This window comes from Hirsutella rhossiliensis (assembly GCF_020360975.1).
Source record: "Hirsutella rhossiliensis strain HR02 chromosome Unknown scaffold00003, whole genome shotgun sequence".
In the NCBI taxonomy this organism is placed as follows: domain Eukaryota; kingdom Fungi; phylum Ascomycota; class Sordariomycetes; order Hypocreales; family Ophiocordycipitaceae; genus Hirsutella; species Hirsutella rhossiliensis.
Window position 1 is genome coordinate 5079168 of NW_025408669.1, and position 11765 is coordinate 5090932.

Sequence of the window (11765 nt, forward strand, 5' to 3'; positions counted from 1 at the left end):
AAAAGCTATTATTTATTTATATCCTTTTTCTAAAGGTATATAAGCAAAAGCGGAATTTTAGGAAATTAAGGAATTACGTAAGACTACGTAATAGAGGGGAAGAAGGAGTATAAGGTAGGATTTTCAATAGAATTTATTAGTAGTATATTAGTATATAGAAGAGCTGTTAAAGTTAATAATTCTCTATCTATCTACTAGCGGACATACTATCTTATATAGATAATTATAGCTAAACGGAAGAACCTTTCGGGACTAGATTTAGGCTGCCGTATAGCCCTAAGACTAGGGAATTCCGTAATACCTCGAGTAAATCTAGAAATATCTTAGTTCTACTAATATTCGTGTTTAAAGGAGGTTGGTCGTGCCGGTGTTCTTAAGAGGTCTTAGCTAGCATTCTAAGCTAGCTCTGTTCCTTCGATTCCCGATTATACAATAACCGGCAACGTATTTAATATATAATAACATGCAAAATAACGAGCGATTCTTGCTCTATAGGATGAGATTTTATCTATAATTAATATACTACTTATTAGCTTATGTAATCGGGAGAGTATATTATAGCTGCTTTATTTATAGTAGGAACACCGTTCCTTATAGCCTCCCTTAAATAGTAGATTTATATACTCTTTACTAATTTATTTATAGTAGTATATATATAGGGTAAAAACCTAATATAGGAAAACCATTCTTATACCTTAATAGGATATATAAAAACCTATTCTTTCTTAGGAAAATAAATCCTTAGGTATATACTAATAGAAAAACCTATAGTAGGAAAAATCTATAGTTATAATAATTATTTATAGGATAACCTTATATAAGGTAAAACCTATTATTGCTAGGAAAATCTTAATAGATAAAAACCTAGTAAATATTTCTTTAGAAACCTAAAAGGAAAAACCTAGTAGGGAAAGATATAGAAAGTATAAGAAATATCTAAAAACCCTTTTAATTGCTTAGGAACTTATATTAAGGATAGACCGTTTCTAAATTTATAGAGTAATCTAGGTCTTAATTCCTTCGTAAAATATTAGCTATATTATCTTCTAATTTAATATAAAAACTCTAATTTCCCCTTCTCTTATACTAGTTCTAGTATAGTAATAGGCTAATCTTATATGCTTAGACCTTTTATAAAATTCCGGATTTTCTACTAATTTAATAGCAGTAGTATTATCCGTTAAAATAAGAGGTATAGTATTAGGAATCTTAATAGATAGATCCTTAGTAATATTTTTAAAAAGCATATTTAAATAAATAGCTTCTTTATTTACCTCCCTAAGGCTAATATACTCTACTTCGTAGGTAGAAAGGGCAACGGCTTTCTACTTAGAGAAAGCCTAGCTTATTATATTATTATATATATAAAAACAGTAACTAGAAAAGGATTTTCCGTCCGTTAAATCCAACGCCTAGCTAGAGTCGGTAAAACCCTTTATATATAGATAGGTAAAAGGGATATTGCAATTATATTTAATCATTAGGCTAGGGAGTTTATTTAAATATTTCTAAATTATATTTAAAGCCTTAAAATGCGTTTAGTCGGGCTTAGCCGCGAATCTAGCATAGGAAATTATAGAATATAAGATATCTAGCCTAGTAAATAAGGCTAAGTATAATAGAGATCCTATTTCTTTCTAAAATTGCAATATATCTTCCTTAGAAGGTAATTCCTTTGCTTTTATAAGCTTAAAGCCTACTATAGCGGGTAAATTCGAAGTTCCTAAACCTTCTTTATTAAATTCCTTTAATTTATTTAAGGTATAATATTCTTAGGATATATAGAGCTCTTTATTTTCTCGGTTTATTATAATATTTAGACCTAAGAAGTCTTTTATATCTCCTAAGATAGTAAAATCTAGGAATTTAGATAATTCTTTAAATAATCTTTCTTCTATTATAGATTTAGATGGCCCTACTATAAGAAAGTCGTCGACGTAAATTGCTAAGGCTATACTATAGTCCTTATTTATAAATACTCCTTTATTTATTAAAAAAGGAAGAAATCCGAGATTATTTAGTATAATTTTTAAATAATTATACTAGAGCTTAGGACTTTGTTTTAGGCTATATAATGCTTTCTTTAGCTTTGCTTTAATTTAACCGGTTTTATATAGGTCTAGGAATTTAGTTAATTTAATTCCTTTAGCTCTATAAGCTAATCTATATTTTAAATAATATTCTTTAAGAGCGTATTCTTCGTAGCTATAGGAAGATCGATATATACTTCGCTATCTATATCGGTATATATAAAGGCATTTATTATATCTATTTATAAAGCTTTAAATTCGTAGATAATAGCTAAAATAAGTAGAATTCTAATAGATTCGGTCTAGCCGTAGTCGAGAAGGTATCTAGGAAATCTAAGCTATAGATCTACTTAAATCCTATATTACGAAACGGGCTTTATATTTTATTATATTATTTTAACTATCCTTCTTAATAGTATAGACCTAGTGGCCTCCTATAGCCTCCCTATCCCTAGGAGGTAGGAAAATTCTAAGTTTTATATTTAATTAGCTAGATAATTTCCTTAATTATAGTATCTTTCTAAAATGCTATTTTAGGGCTATTTATTGCCTGTTTATAGGTCTTTAGAATTTTTAGATCCTGATTTTCTATACTAGCTAGAATTAACTCTATAAAATCGTAGTTTAGAAATAAATTAACGTTAGGGTATTTAATATAGTTAGAATCGAACCTTTCCGGCTTCTTAGGTAATTCTACTACTATTTTACTAGTAGTAGGAATAGGATCGTTATTTAGAGACTCTTCTTCTATAGAGGGCGAGGGACTTTTATCTCTAGGTTCTCTAGTAGCTTCCTCTATAGGGATATAGCTTTCTAGCTTATCTTTATTCGGAATAGAATTAAAATCAAAGGTATTATTACTACTAGAGATTTCTAGATTTTTTATAAATTTATTTTCTAGTATAGTAATATCTCTAGAAATAGTAATCTTTCTCTTAGAAAAATCCTAGATTTTATATGCATTTTCTAAATAGCCTACTATTATTCACTTAAAAGCTCTATTATCTAGCTTATCTTTAGGGTCTTTATTCTTATAATATATAAGGCTTCTAAAGGTCTTAATTTTATTTAAGGTCTCGAAGGGTAGTATTATATTATCCTCTTTTCTATAGGACTTTTAAATCCTATCGTAGAATACGGTAATCTATTATATAAATAGGTAGCTATTAAAACAGCTTCTCCTATAGATATTTAGGAAGCCTAGTAGTAAATAAAAGAGCTCGTACTTTTTCTAATATAGTACGATTTATTCTTTCTATTCTACTATTAGATTCCGGCGTTCTAGGAGGACTAGAATTAAAGGTAATTCCTTCTTTTTCGTAATAGAGCTTTATTTTATATATAAATTCTTTAGCATTATTAGAAAATGCTTCTCTAATCCTAGTATTTTTAGGGTTATTTTCTACCTTATTTTTAAATTCTAGGAACCTATCTAGAGCTTCTCCCTTTTTTCGAAGAAGGTATATTTCTAGATATCGGGTTCCTATATCTAGGAAAGAGATATAATAGTAATATTTATTATAAGTAGGCACTTTAATTAGCCCCTAAATATCTAATACTATTTTTTCTAAATAAGAATAAGACTTATACGAAGGTTGTTTATTAACCTTATTTATTGCTTTAGCTCTAATATATATTTCGTATTGCCTTATTTTATTTTCCTCTTTTAGAGGCATTTTTATATCCTTATTATGTCTTTTTAATATTTCTAAAATAGCCCTACTATTTATATACCCTAAGCGTAAGTGCTAAGTATAAAAATCTATATCCTTTACTTTTAAAGACGTAATAAGGATTAATTAGCTTTCTAATAAAGGTTCTATAAGAATATAATATAATTTTCTAAGAAATCCTTTAGTAAGGACCTTAGCCTTATTATCTAATAAAAGGACTTTATTTCCTCCTATTAAGGCATAGGTATTATTAAAATAAGATTAGGATAGTATATTTACCCCTAATTCAGGTATATAAAAGCAGTCTCGAAGGATATACCTTTTTCTACTATACAGGAACTTAAATACTAAGTCCCCCTTTCCTTTTACTAATATAAAGGAAGCTTTTCCCGAGTAAACTTTAGACTTAATTTCTTTATAGTTAATAAGGAAATTCTTATTAGATACTATATGCCTAGTAGCTCCGGTATTATATATAAAATTAAAGATCCTTTTATTCTTATAACTAGGAAATCCTCCTTCTCTTACCTTTAAGACTAATTCCTTTATTCTAGGAATCGAGGCTTCTAAAGGTCCTAAAAGAGAGTCTTTATTAGCTTTTACTATAGGGTATTTATAGAGGTTAAAATTACCTCTAAATCCTTAGACGTTTATATAGGGTCGGAGCCTAAAAGGTCTATAAGGTCGATATCTAGGTCTATATTTTCTTACAAAGCTATATTTAAGACCTTATTACTATCTTCCGAATCGGACTCTAGCTCGTAATTCAGCCTTCCTTCTTTATTAGTAGTATACTACTAAAGGAAGAGAAGAAGATCTTCTTTAGGAATAAGTCCTAATATTTAATAAGAGCCTTATTCGGGTATAATTTATAGCAATTTACTATAAAATGCCCTGGTTTTTTGCATTCCTTATAATAAGGAGTATCTATAGAATTTCTATAGGATTTCTAAGGCTTCCTTTATATTAGGAAGGCTTTATCTAAAGATTTATCTATATCCTCTATTCTTCTAGCTTCGTCTAAAAGACTAGCTGTTAGGGATTCGAGGGTAAACGCCGTAGAATTATACCTAAGGCTCTACGTAATATTTATAATATAGCTTCTAAATTCCTTATTAAGGCAATTAAGAATCTATGCTATAAGGATAACTTCTAGGATTTCTATATTATAGGATTTTAAATCCTCGTAGATTTCTTTTACCTTATAAAGGTATTTCTCTAAATTAAAGCCCGAGGGACTAAGATTAAAGAGCTGCGTAATAAGTAGATAATTCGACGAAAAGTTCGACGGATTATATAGCTTTTTAAGCTCATCCCACGCTTCTTTAGCATTTTTTAGATGCCGAATTTATATTAAGAGACTATCTTCGACTTAAAGGAATATTATAAATAAAGCCTCCGTAGTCTATATATAATTTACTAGCTCTAGAGTAGTAATAAGCTTTTCTTTTATAAGGATAGCTTCTATCCTCGTTGTCTATAAGGTATAATTTAAATTTCCCTTAAGTCTAGTAAATTTATATTCTTTCTATCTACCTATTTTATATAAATTCGGTATTATTTCGTTCGTAGGGATTGAGAAGTCTAGACGGGAGTTTAAGAGCGTAGAAAGGTAAAAGAAGTTAGGGGGAATTTCGAAAGGAATTTTAATTGAATATTTCGACGAGGAATTTTAAAGGTATAAGTAGTTAATTTCCCGGCTTAAAAGGAGTAAGCCGGGCTTATAACCTCTAAAGGTATATAAGCAAAAGCGGAATTTTAGGAAATCAAGGAATAACATAAGACTACGTAACAGAGGGGAAGAAGGAGTATAAGGTAGGATTTTCAACGGAATTTATTAGTAGTATATTAGTATATAAAAGAGGTGTTAAAGTTAATGATTCTCTATCTATCTACTAGCGGACATACTGTCTTATATAGATAATTATAGCTAAACGGAAGAACCTTTCGGGACTAGATTTAGGCTGCTATATCGCCCTAAGACTAGGGAATTCCGTGATACCTCGAGTGAATCTAGAAGTGTCTTAGTTCTACTAATATTCGTGTTTAAAGGAGGTTGGTCGTGCCGGTGTTCTTAAGAGGTCTTAGCTAGTATTCTAAGCTAGCTCTGTTCCTTCGATTCCCGATTATACGATAACTAGCAACCCGTTTAATGCATAATAACATGTAAAATAAAGAGCGATTCTTGCTCTATAGGATAAGATTTTATCTATAATTAGTATACTACTTATTAGCTTATATAATCGGGAGAGTATATTATAGCTGCTTTATTTATAGTAGGAACACCGTTCCTTATACTTTTTTTATACGTATTAAGTTATAGGCGCTTTTAAGGTTAAGAGCTATAAATTAATTTTTACTATATAATTAATCTTATAGTTTTAATATAAGTAGTAATAGTATTTAGTCTTTTATTATAATATCGTTTAAGCGTCTATAGTTAATAACTAGTTATAGCTTACTATTTTTCTTTAAAATAAATATAATTAGATAGCTTGCTTTTAATATTAATATTTATATATATCCCTTTTATAGATTCTTATTAAGGTAGTCGCGTAGTATTTATAGTTGCTTTTTATTTAAGTTATAAATTTTATAGAACGTTAGCGTTACTTAATCCTTAAGATAAATTTTATAGTCTTATTAGCTATATTTAAGTAACCCTATCTTAAGTTCTTCTTTAAAAAGTTTATTATATTTCCGGTATTCCTAAGGGATATTCTTTATTCTATCTAATAGGCTTTATTCTTTCTTTTAAAAGCTAGTTTCTCTTAACTTAAGCTCTTTATTAATTTATTTAAGGTCTTTCCTTAAAATAGTAATAACTCTTTAAATCTTTATATTATATCCTTTATTCTATTTATATTAAATACTAAGTTATATAGCTATACTAGTTAGTATATAGGTCTTATTAATTAACTTTATTATATCCGCTAGTTTAGTTACTATTTTTATTTATATCTTTAAAGCTTATAATAATTTACTTAAATAGTTATCCCTTTTATTTTATTTAGTAGCTAAATTATTATAAAAATTTACTTTCTCTTAAATCTACTAGTCTTAAAAGCTTATATCCTTATTTTAATATAGTTAGCTAGTTTTTTAGTTAATTAATAGGTTGCTCTCTTATAGCTATAAAAGTCTTAGTATAAGGTTATATTTTTTAATATTTATAATATTAAAGTTAACTTATTTATTATAGCCTTAGGTATTAATATTAAAGTAATTAATCTCTATATTAATAATTCTATTATTATATTTAAAAGCCTCTCCTTTAATATTTATAAGTTTATATAGATCTATCTTATATCTTTATATAAGTTAGTAACGATTAACGACTTTAAGTAAGATATAATTACTTATTACGCTATAGTTTAAAGGTATATATATATAATATCCTATGATTTAAATATCTAATACTATTTAGTTATTATAGCTTACTATTATTATATATAAGGTCCTTAGATTTTATTATATTATACTAGTCTATAGCCTTTTTATAAATAGCGTACTTTATATTTTACTAAGTCCTTATTTATTTTATTTAGGTATTTTTCTTTAATTTATTATTAATATTATTTCTTTATATTTTCGTTATATAGTATTATATTAAGGCTTAAGAATCTAATTTCTTATAGCTAATTAAAGATTTCTTATTTCTTAACGCTATATCGTTTATATTATACTACTTTATAGTTAATTATATACTATACTTTATAATTCTATTTATTTTTATACTAAAGGTTAAGTTTTCTTTTAATATCTTTTTATTTTTTATATAGTATTAATATATCGATTTTTCCTTAGTTAAATATAGCTTATAGCCTTTATATATATTATTAATAATCTTTTAGTATACTATTATTATCGCGAAGCGTAGCCTAATTTCGTAGTTCTTAGAGATATCCCTTAGTATAAGGGACTAAGGAAGCTAAAAACACCCGGTATAGAAGAAGGAAGAAGGAGCTAAAAAGAGGTATAGAAAGGAGGGTAGGGGCATAAAGGGAAGTAGAAGTAGCGATAGCTTCTTATAGAGGTAGCGAGAGATAAGACGGATTTGCCGGCGACGGCTAGAAAGGAGGGGAAAACCTAGTAAAAAGCTTAGTAGTCGAAAGGACATTAGTAGCTTCTTTAAGCAGGATCTTCTTTATTAATCGAGATGCTAGAGGGGTATAAAGAGGGGCGTTAAATAGAGGAAAGAAGGACAATTAAGGCAATATAACAATCACTCCCCTACCTTTATTGCTGCTCCCGCGAGAGTTAAATCTCTCTGCCCTACCTATCTAACCCCTTACTTTTAATTTTACCTTCGTGTATTTTTATATACTTCTCGTATCTCTCTTCGCGAGAGTTATAAGCCCGGGAGGAATAGTATTCCTATACCTTCCGGCTACTATAAAAGGCACCCTTCTTATATCCCTCGTAGCTCCCTTTTACCCCTCTTACTAGAAAAGCCGATTTTTAACTAACTTTTCTGCCCCCCCTTCTTCTTCCGTAACGATAACGAAAATCGACTCCTCTACTATCCCTACGGTCCGTAGGACGATTCTTATAGAGCCCTAAGATTAAGATAAGTAGGTAAAGGAGCTATAGGCTCGTATAGATAGAACTATCTATAATTTAGTCTTCTCTAATAAGCAGGACCCTCTTAAGCCCCCTCTTCGTCCTAGGGTAACGGACTTTATAGAGGGAGCTTCCCTCTTCTCTAAGCTAACCTCTATATAATAGAGAGCTTTTTCTGCTACCTTAGGCGACTACGAGAGTTACTAAAAGGAATACCTCTATGAAACGAAGCTATTAACGGCTGCTCGTACGGCGATAACGGAATCCGTTAGTGCCGTAAAGCTAATCTCTCTTTAAGAGGAAGAGACTCCTAGGCAGTAGCTTTTAAAGCTCGAGACCTTAATAGCTCCCTCGAGAGGTTATATAACTAACCGTATTAGGAAGACCTATACGGCCTACCTAGGAGCTTTTTCACTAGGAACCTACTAGCTTCTTCGTAGCTAGCTAAGTAGGAAGAAATCCTCGAGGAAGCTAACTAATACTTCCTTATAGAAGCTCTTTCCGGCTAGTAGCTATAGGATATATCTCTGCTAATAAAGCCTATTAGTAACGGTTACTTAACTATCTTTCGAGAAGCTAGCCGGGAACTAGACGAAGAGGCTACTAGAGTATAATAGCAAGCATTCTTATTCCTTCGTAGCTAGCACTCGACCTAAACGGCTCGACCTATAGCTGCTGCAGCCCCTATTGCTGCGGCCCCCGCTGCTACTGTTGCGGCTGTTGCTCCTTTAGCTCCTCCTCCCTCGAGAGCATTAATACTATCTTTAACGGCTGCCGTAGGCCCGGCCCCGGCTCCGCCTCTTACTCCGGGCCCGGCCCCGGTCCCGTTAGTTAGACCGGCCCGACTAGTCCCCTAATAGACCTTTTAGTCCGTTAGTCGAAAAATCAGGGAACTAGTCGAAATCGAACCTCGTTAAAATTAGTAATAAGGGGTAAAAAGGGGGGGTTTCTAAGCAGACCTTCCGGACTAGGACGAGGATTCCTCGAAGAAATAAATAAGTAGGAATCGACCTACCTACTAAGCATATAAAAAGCCCTATCGGCTAGAAGACTGCTAGTAGGTCTTCGAGGAAAATAGATAAAGGAATTAACCCTTTAAAGAGGCTACGAGAAATAGTATAATAGTCTCTTAAGGAGGACCCCTCGTTATAGAAGAAGATAAACGAGATTCGGGTTGCTAAGAAATAGCAACTAACGCCGCTGCCCTTATTTAAGCCTTAAATTCGAGGAATAATCGTTAGTATAGTAAATCCGGCCTTTGTCTTCCCTACGGATTAGTAAGACCACCTTTTAGGACCCTCCGACTATCCCCTACGAAAATTAGCTATCCTCGACTCTAGTGCTTTCCTCGATATCTATAATATACTCTTACGATTCCGGTCCTTTAAGAAGGCACGGAGGGAATACCTTATTACCGGGGAATTAACCGTATAGATAGAGGGATATAGAAGGGTGAATTTTACGATAAAATTACCTAACGGGTCTTTACGAATTCTTCGACGAAAAAGGGTAGCTTTTTGCCCTCGATTTTTAACGAGCCTAATTTCCTTCCGCCTTCTTTAAGAGGAAGGAATCTTTTAGGATACGACGTCTAAGCCTACGAGGCTAGTCTAAAAGAATTAGACTATCGGGCTTATTAAGGAAAGATTCGGTTAATTTATTCTCGAATTCCGACCTATCCTTAGGAAGGAATCTCTTAGGAAATTAGCTTTCCCTACTAGGAGGAATAGGTCTACTATAAAAGACCCTCTTCCGGTAGCCTAAGGAGATAGTCTTCTTTAGCACGCACGACTCGGTTACCCGGGCCCCCTAGCTTTATATAAGCTAGGCTAATAATAGGGCGTATAAATAAGGGGCCTAAAGACCGTCGAATACGAATACTACGACTAAGGGAAGACTAGGAAACGAATTTCTAAACGGACCCTAATACGGCCGGACTAGCTATATAAGGAAATTTAGGTCGACTAAACCGACGTCTCTAGGGATTAGGAAAGCTTTATTAGGGTAATGTTTTTTATAGACGCCTTTTTAGGGATAGTTTTCCTATATTTCTTACGGACCTACCTAAGTAAGTATAACTAGTCTACCTTCTAGGACTTCGTTAACTAAATAAAATCCTACTTTAGCTACGAGGTAAAGAAGATACGGTCTAACGGAGAGCTATTTATAAAGGATATCTTAAATTAGCTTCGAAAAAGGGGCATTTTACCCCTCCTATTAGCACCGAATACCTAGGCCTAGAACGGAGGGGCAGAAAGATTAGGGGGTGCTATAATAGAAAGGGCCCGTACGATAAGACTTACTATAAGGCTTCCCTACGACCTTTAGAGGGAAGTCGTTAAAACCGCTTATTACCTTCGGAACCGGACCCTAAGGACCTAAGGAATAGACTAGAAATCCCTCCTCGAGCTCTTTACGAAGAAGAGGGCCTCGCTAGCTTACCTTCGTGCCTATAGCTATAAGGCATACGTAATAACTGCCGATATATAGCTAAAAAGGAAGAAGAAAAGAAAGCTTAATCTTAGAGCCTTTATTAGTTACCTCGTTAGTTATAATTCTATAAATATCTTTTAGATCTGGATTCCTCTTTTATAGAAGGTTATTTCGACTAGGGATATAATTTTCGACGAATCTAGCTTCTTCGACGGAAAGAGGGATTAATAGCCCCTCTTACTCTCTTAACGTTAGCTAATTTAGAAGATCTAAATTCCCCCTTCCTAACAGTCTTAAGAAGAGGCCCTAGACGAGGAAATAAAAGAAGAAACCGACGTCGAAGTAGTCAAAGATAACGCCGACTTCGAAGAAGAAGAGGAAGCTACTAGATTAGATAATCTAGACGAAGAAGGAGACTATAGGAAAGCGGTAGAGCTAGAATACGCCTGCCTCCCTACGCCTCCTCTTATAGAATAAGAAGAGGATCTAAAAGTAGCTTTCTTTATTAGTCTTTCCGTCTCGACCCCTAAGGGGGTAGGAAAGGCACCTCTCTTAAAGGATTACCCGGCTGCCTTTTTATCCCTACTTCGAGAAGTAAAGGAAGGTATAGGGCCCGATACGGATACTAAAGAAGACTAACCTCTCCCCTATTTCGATCGTTTTTCCGACTTCTATCTAACGCTAATAGAAGACGGTTCCTACGGAGCGTTTATAGTAGGCCGGCTATTTAAGCTAATATTAGCAAGGAAGGTATATAAAAGAGACCTCCCGGACCTACTAGTAAACTAGAAGCAGCTAGAAAAACACCCCTTTAAAGACTAGTTTTTCTAGGCCTAGAAAGACTACCTAGCCTTATACGAAGAGATAGGGTCTTTCGAAGAAGTCCGTAAGGAAAAGGCAAAAGGAAAATAGGTCCTTAGCTATAAGTAGGTCTTTATCTATAAGACTAATAAACATAGCTTCCTTTAAAAGTATAAAGCCTAGCTAGTTATCTATAGGAACTAGTAGGAAAAAGGGGATCTTCCTACTAAGGTAACTACCCTAGTAAGGATATCTTTTCGGACCC